A 16,120-nucleotide genomic window follows, 5' to 3' on the forward strand; every position below is an offset into this window, starting at 1 on the left:
GAAAGATAAGAACGATGTCAGAACTGTTAGCTAATATAAAGAATACAAAGACAAGTATTGCACAGTGAAATTAATATGCTTGTCAGCTTGAGCAAAACAAGAGCCAAATGTAAAAAAAAGAAAAATCACTGATGAATTATTTCATAATAATAAAACCAAATAAGATCTACAAAACAAGATAATGTATTAAATTACCCATAATTTTAGAAAAGGAGCTACTACAACATATGTAACTAAATTTCACAACCTAATCATTATCTGTTCTTATTTCTGTCCTAATTGTATCCAAAAACAAAACAGCTGCTGCATGAAAAATGTTTTATAATGCTCATCAACCGATGAAAATTTATTTGTAGATTTAGTTTAAAAAGAAATCCTCATTCTCCTCATTCAGACATTATTGCTGCTGTATTGAGTGTGGTCTGACCCTTTCATATGTTACACTACTAAATATCTTAAGTAGATTCGCAACGTCGTTTTAAAATTATATAGGACGCGGGGCGCCTGGGTGGCGCAGTCGGTTAAGCGTCCGACTTCAGCCAGGTCACGATCTCGCGGTCCGGGAGTTCGAGCCCCGTGTCGGGCTCTGGGCTGATGGCTCAGAGCCTGGAGCCTGTTTCCGATTCTGTGTCTCCCTCTCTCTCTGACCCTCCCCCGTTCATGCTCTGTCTCTCTCTGTCTCAAACATAAATAAACGTTAAAAAAAAATTTTTTTTTTAAATAAATAAATAAAATAAAATAAAATAAAATAAAATAAAATAAAATAAAATAAAATAAAATTATATAGGACTCTCTGTTGGAACAGAGGTGTGCAGAACTTTGTGGCTACAAACTAAACAGAGACCATCGAGAAAAGAAGAAGGTAAAATGCCAGAATTATTTTTTTTTTAAAGAAATGATTTCAAATGATCTTCAAGTATTAGGGTTCATCTCGTAAGGGGAAGAGGCTGAGAGGAGAGGGCATGTGATGGAGGGAAAAGATGCCAAAGAGCTTTGGGCTGCCTTCATTAAGCGCTTGTCATCGGTCGGATGTGTGGTGCACACTTTACATGCGTCCAGCCAGCCATCACGTGTCCTCACAACAGCCCTCCGCGGTGACCTACCGCACCCAGGTCACCGCTCAGCGCCCCCCAGCTCCTGGCGTCTTCTTGTACCTGTGTCATTTATCTGACTTGTGCCAACGGACAGTGCAAATGAACACGTTCTCTCACAAAAACCGAAAGCTCACGGGCTGAGTACAAGATTGACAGCTTCAGAATTACGCGTACAGAAGCTTTAACAGAAAAAGTTATTCACCCTGCTCTGTAAATTTCATTTCCTACCATCACCATCTGTCAGTAGGAAGAACTTCTTCCTGCCTTATCCCAACCAATTTATTTGTTGCCCACACCCGCCAAGTTATTCAATCGCAGCCCTCTCTTTCAGAGGGAGAGTTAAATCTCATTACTTCCCACCCACAGACCAAAAGCAGTTGCAAGACCCTTAGTGCAAAGCCAGGATTCCGGCCCAGATCTGACTATCAGGAAGCCCGGATTCTTCGTATGAGCCAGCAAGTGACATCACACGCCAATGAATGCCTCTTGATTTCACTCCCATCTTTTAGAACCTGAGAGCTGACTTGATAATCTTCAATGAGTCTGTTCGCTTTCTCAGAGACACGGAGAGAAGCTCTGAAAAGAAAACGTTCGTAAGTGACAAAGACACATCGCATGCAACAAGTAGCAGAATTTTCTAAACCCCGGGGAATGGGGCTGTGTTTCGTTGTTTCCATAGTCCTGCTCCTATGGCACTGATGAAGAGATAACGAAAAGCTTTGCTTAGGCACAACTTTCCAACCTCCCCCCCCTCCCAAGTGTAACACAGATTTTTTAAAAAACAGATAAATCAGAAAACTCTTAGGCTGATGCATTTTACAGCCTCTAGCTCTTGGGATGCAATGCTTTTTTAAATGCTTTTTATTAATTCTTGAACATCTAACAAGCAAATAGCTAATTCAAGCTCATAGAGAAGTGGGCTGTATTGTTCTTTTATGTCTTAGCCCCACAAGTGTACAATTGAAGAAATTCTAGTTCGTATTAACATTAGCAAGAGTTCAAAAATTATCTCTGAATGGTTTATATCCAGTTTTACAAAAGCCTTGAGAAGAGAAGGGAACTACATAGTACTCTTTTTTTTTTTTTTTTTAAGACTTGGACAGAACAGTTAGAATACAAAGGTATTATCAAAAGCTCTCCACGCATTTGAAAAAGTCTCTGCATGGAAATGTTCACATCTCAGTGATTACAGATGTCTCAAGTTTCACCAAATCACTAATTCTGACCTGTTTACCAGAACAGAGAATGGCATTTTTCTATACTCTTCTCTGGGACCACTTAATAAGCTGTAGGGACAGGGTGCCTAGGTGGCTCAGTTGGGTGAGTATCCGACTTCAGCTCAGGTCATGATCTCATAGCTCATGAGTTCAAGCCCCACGTCGGGCTCTGTGCCTGACAGCTCAGAGCCTGGAGCCTGCTTCGGATTCTGTGTCTCCCTCTCTCTCTGCCCCTCCCCCACTCACGCTCTGTCTCTCTCAAAAATAAACATTGAAAAAATAATAATTAAAAAAAAAAAAAAAGCTACGGGGAGCCATCTGAGAACACCAAAGCAGACAGCGATCTGACTACGGAAATCTAAAACTCTCTCCTATGATATTCCAGTGGTTTCCTAAGACAGGTCCCCTCTGCTGGAAATGGACATCATAAAAAATTATTTTATTCATTCAAGAAGTGTTTATTGAGCACTTACTATGTTCCAGGCATTGTCCTAGAAGCCGAGAACACAGTAGCAAAAAGAAAAAACGAAACGAAACCGATCCACTGTCTTTATGGAATTGTACACAATAGCTGAGTAAGATAATTATATGTTTTTCGTTTGTTTACTTGATGTACCATGTGGTAACAGCACTGTGGAAAAGAACAGATGTGGAAGAGAGTACGGGAGACAGAAAGATCACAATTTTTAATTTTTTTTTAACGTTTTAGTTTTTGAGAGACAGAGTGTGAGCAAGGGAGGAGAAGAGAGAAAGAGGGAGGCACAGAATCCAAAGTGGGATCCAGTCTCTGGGCTGTGAGCCCAGAGCCAGACACGGGGCTTGAACCCACAGACTGTGAGATCATTACCTGAGCCGAAGTTGGACACTCAACTGACTGAGCCACCCCGGCACTCCAAAAGATCACGATTTTGTACAGAGAGCTTAGGAAGGCCACTCTGATAATATCAGAGTACAGACCTGAAAGAAACAAGGGGGTAAAGTCACACAAATGTTTAGAGAGAAAGCAGCCCCAGCAAAGTGGACAGAAATGCTAAGGTCTAAAAACCGTAGGAGGCTTGGCATGTTCAAAGAACAAGGCTTCTCAACTTCATCCAGACCTCCAGCATCCTAGACAAGGACCTCCCCCCACGGAACAGAGAACACGCTGCTCTGACCCTCTGGGAAGCCTACCCAGAGGTATATGACACGACACATGCTGAGTTTTCATTTCTTTTCATCTAGATCATCTCACGTGGCCCTTTCCTGTGTTACATTCCCAATCCAGGGCACAGTGTAAAATAAAACGAAATAAATTCAGGAGACAGAAGACAGCTCGATTAATTTTGGTTTTAATTCTAAAAACAGATCGAGAGCAAACATTCTCCCCTCCTTCTACCCCAAAACCCCCACTGGTGTCTGCAGTGGTGAGCATAAACAAGGATGTATTTTTCTTGGTTTCCTCAACGGCCTCTCTTCCCAAAGTACTCACCAACAAAAGCATCTTCGATGCTGTAGGAAGCACTCTTTGCCAGGAATTAGCAGAGCAACCCCAGGCAACTTCACATTGTGACTTACCCACACAAATCATGGTTTTACATTTACCAACTCTGCGCAACCCTGGATAAGCTATTTATTAGTATTTTATTGAAGGGGAAACAAGGGTTCCTATGAAGATCAAAAGAGACTGCTTGTGTAGCATACTAATAAATTACCTGGCACCAAAGAAGTACTGAATAAATGGCAGCTATTAGAATATTTGTGAAAAGAACCCACAGAACTCTGCCTCGCTACTTCCTTTCATGGACACTTGTCCCTTACTTGATCTTATTTTTCACGTAGCCTAAATGAGAAAGGATCACTGAAGTTAATATGCTTAATCACTCTTAATCACTTTACATGGGGTGGAGGAGGGGCGATCGGAGGTAAAATACTGAAAGTATTGTAAAAACAAATGTAAATGATTTTCAAAGATTCATTTTTTTTTTTTTTTGCTCTTTGACTAGAATAATCAAAAGCTTGTTCATAATTGCTAGTATAAAATTATGCTAGCTACTTTTTTAATGTTTATTCATTTTTGAGAGAGAGAGAGAAAGAAAGCCCGGGAGCGTGCAAACGGGGGAGGGGCAGAGACAGGGGGAGACACAGAATCCGAAGCAGGCTCCAGGCTCTGAGCTGTCAGCACAGAGCCCCATGGACTCGAACCATGGACAGTGAGATCATGACCTGAGCTGAAGTTAGACGCTTAACCGACTGAGCCACCCAGGTGCCCCTGCTAGCTATTTTTTTAAGTTTGCATTTAAATTCCAGTTAACATACAGTGTGAGATCAGTTTCAGGTGTACAATTTAGTGATCCAACACTCACATACAACATCCAGTGCTCATCACAACAAGCTAGCTACTATTTTTACGCTTTTTATATATAACCTTTTAAGGCATGAATATCAGAAATCCAAATAAGTTGAAACAGAATTGTGATGTGATTTCTAATGTTCTATTTCAAGTAACTAAAAGCTCAAATTAATTTTATAGTGCCCAAATGATACATTAAACTTGAGTCAGTTTCCTAAGGCCCTAAAATTGATTTTTTTTAAGCTCTCACTGACTTCGGAACTAGAGTAAAATGTAATAATTTTATATCACATAAAAAATCGTTTAAGTATTCAATTAAGAAAAGCATACTTGTACCTACCTGATCTTTGGAAATGAGTTAAGACATAGTTGTTGTTCTTGAGAAGCTTACAGTCTAGCACAAAAAAAAAAAAAAAAAAAAAAAACAGACCTATGTATCTTTCAGCACAATGTGCCAATTTTTTTTTAAGGTATACACAGAATTATCTTGGAAGAGAGTAAAAAAGGAATATCACTTAGTCCTTGGGGCAGGAAGTCAGCTAAGGACAAAACAGGTGAGCCCAGATAGAGGACAGCCCACAAAAGGCAACGCAAAATAGACCAACACTCAAAAGATATATTTACAGGTATATTCCATGCCAACGCCATAGAAAATATGTATTCTTTTAGTACAGAATACAAACCATAATGAAAGGACAACTACTTTCAGAAAGTATCTTTTCTGCAAATCAACCTCTGCCAGTTTCTATACACAGAAAAGAATCCTGGTACATGTCACAATATACTATGAACAAAAGCTTCTTGTGACTTTAGGCTTTGTTTCTTTTCATTGAAAAGAAAGAAAAAAAGCCCGAGTGCCACAACGATTAGTGCCATCATTTCTACACTTTACACACACACACACACACACACACACACACACACACACACCAGTGAACTGGAAAAAAAAAAAAAAAAAAAGGCAAAGCTGCCTGCACTCCTTCCCATCAAAACACTGGGATTGGGGCGCCTGGATGGCTCGGTCGGTTAAGCCCCCGACTTCGGCTCAGGTCATGATCTCACGGTCCGTGAGTTCGAGCCCCGCGTCGGGCTCTGTGCTGACAGCTCAGAGCCTGGAGCCTGTTTCAGATTCTGTGTCTCCCTCTCTCTCTGCCCCTCCCCTGTTCATGCTGTGTCTCTCTCTGTCTCAAAAATAAATAAGCGTTAAAAAAATAATAAAAAAAAAATTTTTTTAAATACTGGGATTCTGGTGTATTTTGTGTACCTTTAGGTGAATACATCAGAGAGTGGTCACATCAGTTTTCTCCATCTTAAACTGGGGACCACAAAAGTACCTACCGCATAGGGCTCCTGTGAGCATTAAAAATAAGCTAAGAGTTGTAGAGTGCTTCACACAGGATCTGCCCCCTCAGAAGCCCTAGTGAGGATGTGACTGATGGACAGAAAAAAGATGAAACGTCAATCATACTGAACGTGGTCTGAGAAAAACCGGATGCGACAGGATGAAATGCCAGACAAGACCACACAGAAACCTTTTATTGCAGATTTACAATTCAAGAGTTTGAGTAAGCATCTATTCGTCACTATAACCATGCCTGACATGTCACAGCATGATAAAATTGTGTAAAATGCCATGTCTTCATTGAAGGACTGTGGTTATAAGAAAGGGAAGAAGGTTCCTAATGGACTGATACTCAGAAACACAGTTTCCCACTTAAATACATCAAATGTGTTAGACAAACGCATAGTTTTATACTTCCAGTACTGTCTTGATTAATCTAACTGGTCTACTGGAACAATCAGATTACATAATACTCACAAACACACACACACACACACACACACACACACAAACCCTCTACTCTTGTACCTTTATCGGAGGCTTATAATATTCAAAGTGCACTTAGTCACAATTCACGGGAGTCGCTTTTTGGTTAGTCGGGGGAAAAGGTGGGGATCGGTGACCAGGACCCACATCTCTGGTGTAGAAGTGGCCAGCCTCTGAAAACCATGGAAACAGCCCTTCGGTGACTGCTTCAGGAGTTTGGACCAGAAGGTGATAAAGAGATTATTAATGCCATCAAAGTCTTTTTTTCTTCCCATCCCCTTGACCATCATGCCCTGAGGGCTTTCAGTGTGTACTACACTCCCTTTAAACATCTTTTAACTCATTGAAGACTCTACCTCATGGCCCTTTGGCTTTTACTTCTACTCATCATAAGGTAAAAATCTAACGTGAGACACTTAGGGAAATGCACAATTCATCACCCTACAGGATGCCAAATTTTCCTATTCACCACACAGCTCTGTAAACGTCCGATATGTCAGATTATAATATGGGTTGGGCTTTTTTTTTTAATGTTTATTTATTTTTGAGACAGAGAGAGACAGAGCATGAACAGGGGAGGGGCAGAGAGAGAGAGGGGGACACAGAACCGGAAGCAGGCTCCAGGCTCTGAGCCGTCAGCCCAGAGCCCGACGCGGGGCTCGAACTCACGGACCGCGAGATCGTGACCTGAGCCGAAGTCGGACGCTTAACCGACTGAGCCACCCAGGCTTTTTTTTTTTTTAATGCGCACTACTATAAACTAAGCCTCTAAATATTCTTCTGGTTGAATAACAAATTAGCCAAATCATGTTTTTAAAGTTCTGGGGATATAAAATTATTTAAAAATCATCAAGGCATTAACTGGTGACTTTTCCCCATAAGACAAAGAAGTCTCGGGATGCCTGGGTGGTTCAGTCAGTTAAGTGTCCGGCTCTTGATTTCTGCTCGGGTTATCATCTTGCAGTCGTGGGATCCAGCCCCGCAGCAGGTTCTACACTGAGCATGGAGCTTGCTTAGGAGTCTCTCTCTCCCTCTCCCTCTGCTCCTCGTGCTTGCGCGCGCACGCACTCTCTCTCTCAAAATAAATAAATATGCATTTTTTTAAATTTAAAATAAAAAGGAGGCTGAAAACTAGGCCAAAGGAGACCATTTGGTTATTGCACATAATGAGTTCGGAAATGAAAGAAATAATCATAATAGTGGGAAACAAGTAATTCCTCATCCATAAGGGTTCGGATGCCTTTGATCAAGCAACACAGAATATATAAAAGGAAACACCTGATAACCATTTGTTGACTGATGTCCAAAACTGTACTGTGTAATTGCTACCAATAACTGGCAGGTAAGGAAATCAATCATTGACCTAGAGCTGTATTTGTAACACTCCAAGTGGCAGACAGTAGAAACGTATATATTATCCCCAAGCTCTGTGGTTTACAAAGTGGTTTAACGAAGACGTGGGATCTTCATTTTAACGGGGAACACGAAAAGTGAGACCTAAGCCCAACAAACATTTCTCAATCTCCATCAATCACTACTGATAATCCATGCTACACTTCCACGGATTCCAGAACATTCCATAACCCAGAATGCCACTTCCTGTCGCCACCACCATGTGTCTCCCATGCCGCTTCTCAGCACCATAGTTCTGATCAATACCCACCATGCACAGCAGGTCAGTGAACCTTATATTTATAGCACTCTTCCTCGAGCTAGTCTCAGGGACCACATTACTCACCCCCAGGCACAGATCTGAGCCTGAGTGTTTTGGTAATGAAGACACCATTCAAAACCTATCGGCCTTCACAAATGCGCTTTTATAAATGCTACAACACTTTGTACTAGATGCCAAATTACGAACCAGTCAGCACACTGCTACTAGAAACTGCAAGAGAACGTTGACCCAGAAACAAGCAATAAAGGCTTCCATGGCTTTCTGCTGCCCATGCAGGCTCACGTGGTTACAAAACAACGGACTTTCAATGTCACGAGTGTGTTCACCCTAACTTCAACAAGAACATTCCGCGGCTTGTCTCATAGCTGCGGACACGCTTGGTAAGTTAAGGTACAGAATCCCTCTTGTAGGACAAGGGCTGTGATTACAATGATCAGACCCTATTTTACAACTTATACCAAAAATTAGGACCAGCTGTACTCCCTAAAATACAGAGTCTTCGGGCTAGAAATGCACAAGAGTCACACCCCTACGAATAAGCAGGAGGGACAAGTAGGGTTTTTTACACCTGAGGACGCGCTGGGCTGTTTTCTACGCCCGCCAGGTGGCTAAGCTAAACCAAGGACATAAAGCACACTTTTCCACGTGCATTTATTTCCTAAGGAGATCCTGAGGATCTCACAACTACCTTTTTCTTTCATCATCTGGGGACGCACATACCTCGGAATGCCAGCAACATACATGAACACGCCAAGTTCTTTTGCACCGCCCCGACAACAGTTCCATTTCATGCTTCAGACACTGGTGGAAACAAACCACTACAAAGCGGTGCCTGCAGTCCGTGACTGTTTATTCCTGATGTTTACGGACTTTACTTTTTGGCAGAAAGACAGACAGCTTTAGAAATGCCAAACTCCGTTGAATCTTGTGCCTTGTGTGAGTTCGGAGCAAAGGCAAACCATGAGTCCTCGTGGTGCTGAGCCAACAGTGGGTTGTATCTCCGTTCTTGAGAATACAAGCTAAGGGCCACCACGTCAACTATTGAGGCTAGGACCCACCGTGAGGGCTCCATCTTGCTGAAAAGCAGGTCCAGAGGCCTTGCACGAGAATGCTGGATTTGCTAACAAATATCTGGATGAAGCTATAATCTTGGTACCCCCGAACACGCAAGAGAAATCATTATTTTTACTACAACGCAAGAAACTCCCTCCCGTGTCTATATCCTGTGTCTAGGCTTCAATATTCTGTTTGCCTTTCACGCCTCAATGAGAAAATACTGATTTTCTCTCCTGGTTACCTTCTCAAAACAGACCTAACATCTCACTACTGTCTCGTTGCCACCATCAGTGAGCGTTAAGCACCGCAGCTGTGAATCACTCTCCAGGTAAAATCAGTTTCAAGAACCACCCCCGGTTGTGAAGGAACCTGCAAATTGTTGTGGCAACTTCGTCTTTCAGTCTTCAATACGATCTTCTAATGAAGTAACATCACTTACAATTGCTGGCAAACACAAACTGACTTGGAAACCTGGTAATCAGCAGGCTAACAGGTGTTGAAATCCCACGAGGAGGAAGAGGGGATATTATTAATCACTTCGCGCCTCAAAGCTCAAGTAGCTTTAATAGCCATAATTCTAATCAACTTAACTGCAATGCAAAATGATCCGTGCCCCTGGTTTCTTTTCACCAACTACCTTTTAAAAGAGCAAAGACACAATTTCCTGCATTCCACAGAATGTTCTCTAACTCATCTACTCCAACTTGTGTATTATTTTACTAAGTTGGAAGCAACAACTTAAGTTGAAACATTTCCCAGTTCCCAGTCGACGTCGCTCCCCAATAAAGACAAACAATGTTAATATATTATTGCCTTCCGGATGGATCGGCGAGGTTTCTTTCCCAGTATCACACGTGTTGCCTAAGTAGCCCCAACGCCGTCTTTACAATCGTATCTTGAATTCTTTCCCTGTGTCTGCCACAAAGTATCACGAAATGATGGCAAGGCTTGGGGCCCTTGAGAAAGGACGCATGCACCCATCACCTGAGCAATTCCCCCGAGCGGTACCCTCACGCCCTTGGCAACCGCATCTTCACTCTCTCCCCGCCCTTAACGCCCGGGTGCAAACACCGGCCGCTACACCTGCCTCGAGAGCTGCTCCGGGCTGCTCCCTCGCGCAGAGAAACGCGAGGCATTTTGCAGTCCCTTAAAGCGCGAACACAATACCTTCCAGAAACAGTAACAATGCCCCCCGCCCCCCGGTGGGGCCAAGGATCTAACCCGCAAAGTACTGGTCCCGCCAGGAATTCTGGTACCGCCGGATGGGAAACCCGGGCTGCCCTTCCCGTTCGGTTGCAGGTTTAGCGACTACACCTTGCAAAGATAAAGGTCGTTATGTTCAAAACCCAAAGGAACTTCGGAAGCACCAAACCGGGCAGGGGCACCTAAGCACGGGCTCGCTTTCCAGAGACTGTTCAACAACAACAACACCACTGCCTGGCTTGCTCGCCCCTGCGAGCCTCCCATCCCGTCCTCGGAGAGGATCGGTTAGGAAGTCCACCGGGCGAGTCCAAAGGGAAACGGCGTCCCATCTTTTTTTCCCTCAAAGCCTCGCGAACACGCCAAACCGGCAAAACCGGAGGGCGCCCGCCCCACGCCCCGTCGCTCGGGAAGCCCCGCGCCGCGCACCCCGTCGGAGCCCCGGCGGCGCGCCCACCCGCGAAGGCTCTGCCCGCCTTGCCGGCCGCCGTCCGGGGCCGCGGGCGGCCGGGCTGGAGGCGCCGGCGCGGGGCGCTGGGCGGGAGGCCGCGGCGTCGGGGGCGCAGCCGGCCGGAGCCCGGCGGGGGACGCGCCCCTCGGGGACCCGGGCGCGGTCGGGCCCGAGCCCGCTCCCCTCGGCGGGCGCCCCCCACCCCCACCCGCGGGCGCCCCGCCCCAGCCTCCCCTCCCCCACCGGCCGCGGGCGCGCTCGCTCGCTTACCTGGCCCGCGGCGACGGCGGCTGCGGGGCCGGGAGCCGCTCCGGCGGCGGCGGCGGCGGGGCCAGAGGCGGGGGGCGGGGGGGAGGGAGGCGCCCGCGGAGGAGGAGCTCGGGCGAGGAGCGGGCGGGCCGCTTTGTTTCCACTGCGCGCCGCCGACCCTACGTCACCATGGCAACCGCCAGGGGGCCCCCGGGCCCGGTGGGGACCCCAGGGCAGCCGGGGTGCCGGGCGCGCGGGGCCGCCGCCTGGACCCCCGCCCCCCTCCTCCTCCTCCTCCGCAGTCTGGGTGCTCCGAGGGGGCAAGGACCCCCCCCCCCCCGCCTGGAACCGCCGCCACCACAAACACGCCCCTCTCTCGTCTCCCTCGCCAAATCGTGTGTCTCGCCCGGGCCACAGGGGAAGGGGACCGAGGGGAGCGAGCCCACAGCCAATTCGTGTTTCCGTCCTAGCGGGCGGGCACCCCCCCACCACCTTGATTTCCCGCACTGGACATCCCGAGCCACCCCCCCCCCCCCCCCCCCCGCCACCACCACCACACCTTTCCTCTATGGAGCTGTACCCTCAAAATGGAAAATCACTGAAGAGAGAAGGAGCAGTGCAAACTGATAAAGTGTTGAGCAACTGGTACCCGAGCTCCTGTTGCCACTGCCGCAGCCTGCGTGGAGCTGCCAAGGGACACCCAACGTCCTCCTCCTCCTCCTCCTCCCCACCCCCCCTTTCCCCGACATCGCCCCACCTGGGTCTGCTTTCACTCCCTGCAAACCGCGCCTCAGTCCTGTGGAGGGCTCCAGTAGGAGAGGCGGGAGGGGGGCCTTGTGTTTCATTGTAAACACAGGATACACTTGTAACCTCACGAGCCAAAACTCAACTTTCAGGCTGCATCGTGAATCCCCGGCTGCTGCCACTGCTGGGCTACTGGCTGTGACTGCTGAGCATCTGCCATGAGCGCCGGCTTACTCTGCGCCAACCACCGGCCATGCACTAAGGACCGTGGCATGGTGCTCCGGGGAAGGGAACGGCGGCGAGGCTGACCTTGGCACCTGCTGGGCGTCCCTTCTTAAGGAAATTCTTGAAGAGGGAGGAAAAGTACTAGCAGACCCACAGTAAGGCTTCCTCTAAAGGACAGAGCTAGAGGACAGCTACGTGGGGTGAGTGAGTCATCGCCCCATACAATGTTTTCTTAAAAGATCATTTACTGAATCCAGAACCCACAGTATCTTCATTTAGGCCCCAGGGAGCATGGCATTTATTTTCTGGCATTTGTGAATCACCAAAGGAATGTCAATAACTTAAATTAAAAAAAAAAAAAAAAATCCAGGGTGGCTGATGTTTTCTGGGTTTGCTACCTGTCTGAGAAGCTGTAAAGCAGAACAATGTTATTACCAATTGAAACCACACATATTAATTAATGGAAATATAAGATCCATTTTATGGTGGAGAGTAGAAACAGCTTGTTCCTCGGGAAGGCTGGCCACTTTCCTGCAACAGGAACATTGGTATTTCCAGATGAAGTCAGGAGACAAGGGCTTGTGATAGGCTGTCAGGCAGTTTCGCAGTATTCGTCAAAATTTAAGCTACCTTTAAATTTAATTTAAATTTAAGATACCTTTCACCCTGCTATCTCGATTCTTGGAAGTCTGTCGTGCACAGATACACGAGCGTGCAATTGTAGAGGTACAAGGATGTGCCATGAAGCAGTTTTGTAATAGAAATTTCAAGTAACTTGGGGCGCCTGGGTGGCTCAGTCGGTTAAGCGTCCGACTTCAGCCAGGTCACGATCTCGCGGTCCGTGAGTTCAAGCCCCGCGTCGGGCTCTGGGCTGATGGCTCGGAGCCTGGAGCCTGTTTCCGATTCTGTGTCTCCCTCTCTCTCTGCACCTCCCCCGTTCATGCTCTGTCTCTCTCTGTCCCAAAAATGAATAAACGTTGAAAAAAAAAAAAAAGAAATTTCAAGTAACTTGTACATCCGTCGACAGTCATGGGGCTAAAGAAATTTGGCACATTCATAGCATATAATACTATGCAGTCATTGCAAATAATAAAATATGTAAGATACACGGAAAGATATTGATTTCTTATTTTAAAATCGGGGCACCTGGATGGCTCAGTCGGTTAAGCAGCCGACTCTTGGTTTCAGCTCATGTCATGATCTCACAGTTCATGAGATTGAGCCCTGTGTTCGCCTCTGTGCTGACAGCACAGAACCTGCTTAGGACTCTCTCTCTCTCTTCCTCTCTCTCTCTCTGTCTCTCTCTGTGCCTCCCCTGCTCACGAGAGCTTTCACGTGCTCTCTCAAAATAAATAAACATAAAAAAAAAAGAGGGACTACAGAACATGTGTGTGGGGTGATCCCATTTCTGCGCAAAAGAATTTCTAGATAGATAGATAGATAGATAGATAGATAGATAGATGATAGATAATAGACAGACAGACACATAGACACAGTCTCATAGATAAAGGTCTGGAAGAATACATACCAGTAGTTGTCTTTGAAACTATGGTAAGAACTGAAAGAACTCTCAGTTGTTACCACATGCAACTCAGTATCGCTTGGTCTGTTTGTTTGTTTGTTTGTTTGTTTTTATTTCGTTTTCAATGAAGAATTTTTCAAAAAGTCCCTTACTAATGTATGTTGACATATACATTACTGCCTGGTTGAGAACTGAATACAGTGAAGGGCCAATAAGTTGGCCAGCCCTGCTCTCAGATGCTAAAAGCCTGGAAAAGTCCACTTTTGGGTCCACACTCAGTGAATTCCTTAGTGACCTGGTCCTGCCTTATTCTGTGAGGTATTCTTACAGACATTCACTTTCCCCAAGGAGATTTCGTTTTACCTTCAGGTCAGCTCCATTCTAGCTTTTAGACCAAATGACAAACTTGCAAGGAAACTGTCCTTCTAGAATATTCCACCGTACCTGCCAGGGGATGCCATTTGAACAGGTTAAGTGGTGACGATTAATCCAATTAGTTAAGTTGAAAATGAAGGTACCAAAGCTGAGAAATTTTTGTATGGATGCATGACTAAGCCTTTCTTATCCTCACCGTTTTTGAGATACCTAAAATAGTGAATTTGCTTTCCTAAAAAGATTTTCCTGAGCTGCACTGTCCAATTTAGTAGCCACGACCAACCACGTGAGACTGGTGAACCCTTGAAACGGGGCCAGTCCAAATTGGCATATTCAGGAAGTGCAAAATACACACCAGATTTCAAAGACTGGGAACAATAACCCCCAAATACCTCATTAAGAATATGTGTCGGAATGTTTTTAATATGTTCCATTAAACAAAACATTAAAATTATCACATGTGTTTCTTTTCACTATAACGTGGCTACTAGAATGATAAAAAGTACACATGCAGCGTATTGGATAGCCTTGTTTTAGAAGGAGTGTCTTCCTAAAGTATCATCAAGAAATCCAAAGTTATCTATTCTTCTTAATTTTTAGTTAAAATATAATTAATGCTTGGGGCGCCTGAGTGGCTCAGTCGGTTAAGCATCCGACTTCAGCTCAGGTCATGATCTCACGGTTCGTGAGTTCGAGCCCCGCAACAGGCTCTGGGCTGACAGCTAGGAGCCTGGAGCCGGCTTCAGATTCTGTGTCTTCCTCTCTCTCTGCTTCTCCCCTGCTCATACTCTGTCTCTCTCTTTCCCTCAAAATAAATAAACATTAAAAAAATATATATATATATATGTATATATAATTAATGCTTCCCAATTCATAGATGTGCCATCATATAGCAACTTATGTTAAATAATGTCAACCGATTAGAAAAGATGTTATATACAAACATTAGCTCATTTGCTTATATTTTAGAAAGATCTTACCACAGACGCTGAAGCGGGAGAGGGGTAGAGAGAGGAAGATGAAGAATCCAAAGCAGGCTGCAGGCTCTCAGACCCAGGCCTGAATCCCAGCTTTCCTGTTTATTAGTTCAGACCCAGGCCTGAATCCCAGCTTTCCTGTTTATTAGTTCCACGACATGGACAAACAGTTTAATGCAACTGGTCCTCAGTTTCCACATCTGTAAAATGGATGTAATAATGGTACTTGCCTCGCTCAGTTGTAAGAATGAGACAAACAAATGAGTGAAAAACTCTGTAATACCTTGTCATATAAATGCTGAGTAAATTGTAGGCTTTTTTTTCCCTTACACTTTGTCAGCTCTGTCACTTAGTCTATTAACCTCCAGTTCAGGTTAGTCTATATTTATAAGAAATCTTTCACCTTCCTTTAAATAAGCTGATTGCAACTGTGGCTGAGCCATCAAAATTTAATTCTCCTCAACTCTGAACTGGCTATAAAATTACTATCAAAATCAAAGAGATATTTTGGTCTATTTTAAGTTAGCAAAATAAATAAGAAGTTTCAAATTACCAGATCAGCGTTCATAATTTCGATAAATATTAAAATTTCCAGGTTTAACACAATACAACAAGTATCCTTAAGTGGTTTATATTCTGCTTATTATCATCAGATCTCTACTATACAAAATAAATAAGATATTTCTCCGAAAGCCTTTGTATAAAAATGTTTCTGTTCTAATAGTTTGGAATATATCTCCCCAAATCCTTATTCTTTTCTCAATTATAAACTATAATAATAGCTAATATTCGTTTCATATTGGGTACAAGGTCACGTAGGTATTTATTAGCAGAATTACTAGACTCTTAACCGCACACTAAGAAATATCTTTAAATCATTTGAGAGCTTGAACTCACATATGTTTCATTCCATTAAGCCACGAGTTTTGGAATAGGCGGAGAAAAAAAGCAAACATCAGTGTTTCCTCACTACAGGCTCATTAAGCAGTAACTCCTCAACCCCTGCCTTCTGGTCATGTTCTGACATTGTTTAATAAGGTGATATGAACACATTCAAAACAAATGAAAAACATACTTCTGTTGTCTATGTCTTAAAATCTGTTTTCTTCCTGGATGTCTATCTATCTATCTATGTATTTATTTATTGAGAGAGAGAGAGAGAGAGAGAGAGCATGAGC

The 16,120-nt window shown here is 44.6% G+C and overlaps 1 protein-coding gene across 1 annotated transcript in view; it reads right to left on the bottom strand.

Annotated features, from left to right (window-relative positions):
• The window catches only part of RNF182 (ring finger protein 182), a 63,347-nt gene extending 52,179 nt beyond the window's left edge, over positions 1-11,168 (bottom strand). The window contains exon 1 of the mRNA XM_045497342.1: positions 11,121-11,168. The gene's annotated coding sequence lies outside the window, so the exon portion shown is untranslated. The remainder of the gene's footprint in view (positions 1-11,120) is intronic.
• Between the last annotated feature and the right edge of the window lie 4,952 nt (positions 11,169-16,120).

Source organism: Leopardus geoffroyi, chromosome B2 (genome assembly GCF_018350155.1).
Source record: "Leopardus geoffroyi isolate Oge1 chromosome B2, O.geoffroyi_Oge1_pat1.0, whole genome shotgun sequence".
In the NCBI taxonomy this organism is placed as follows: Eukaryota; Metazoa; Chordata; class Mammalia; order Carnivora; family Felidae; genus Leopardus; species Leopardus geoffroyi.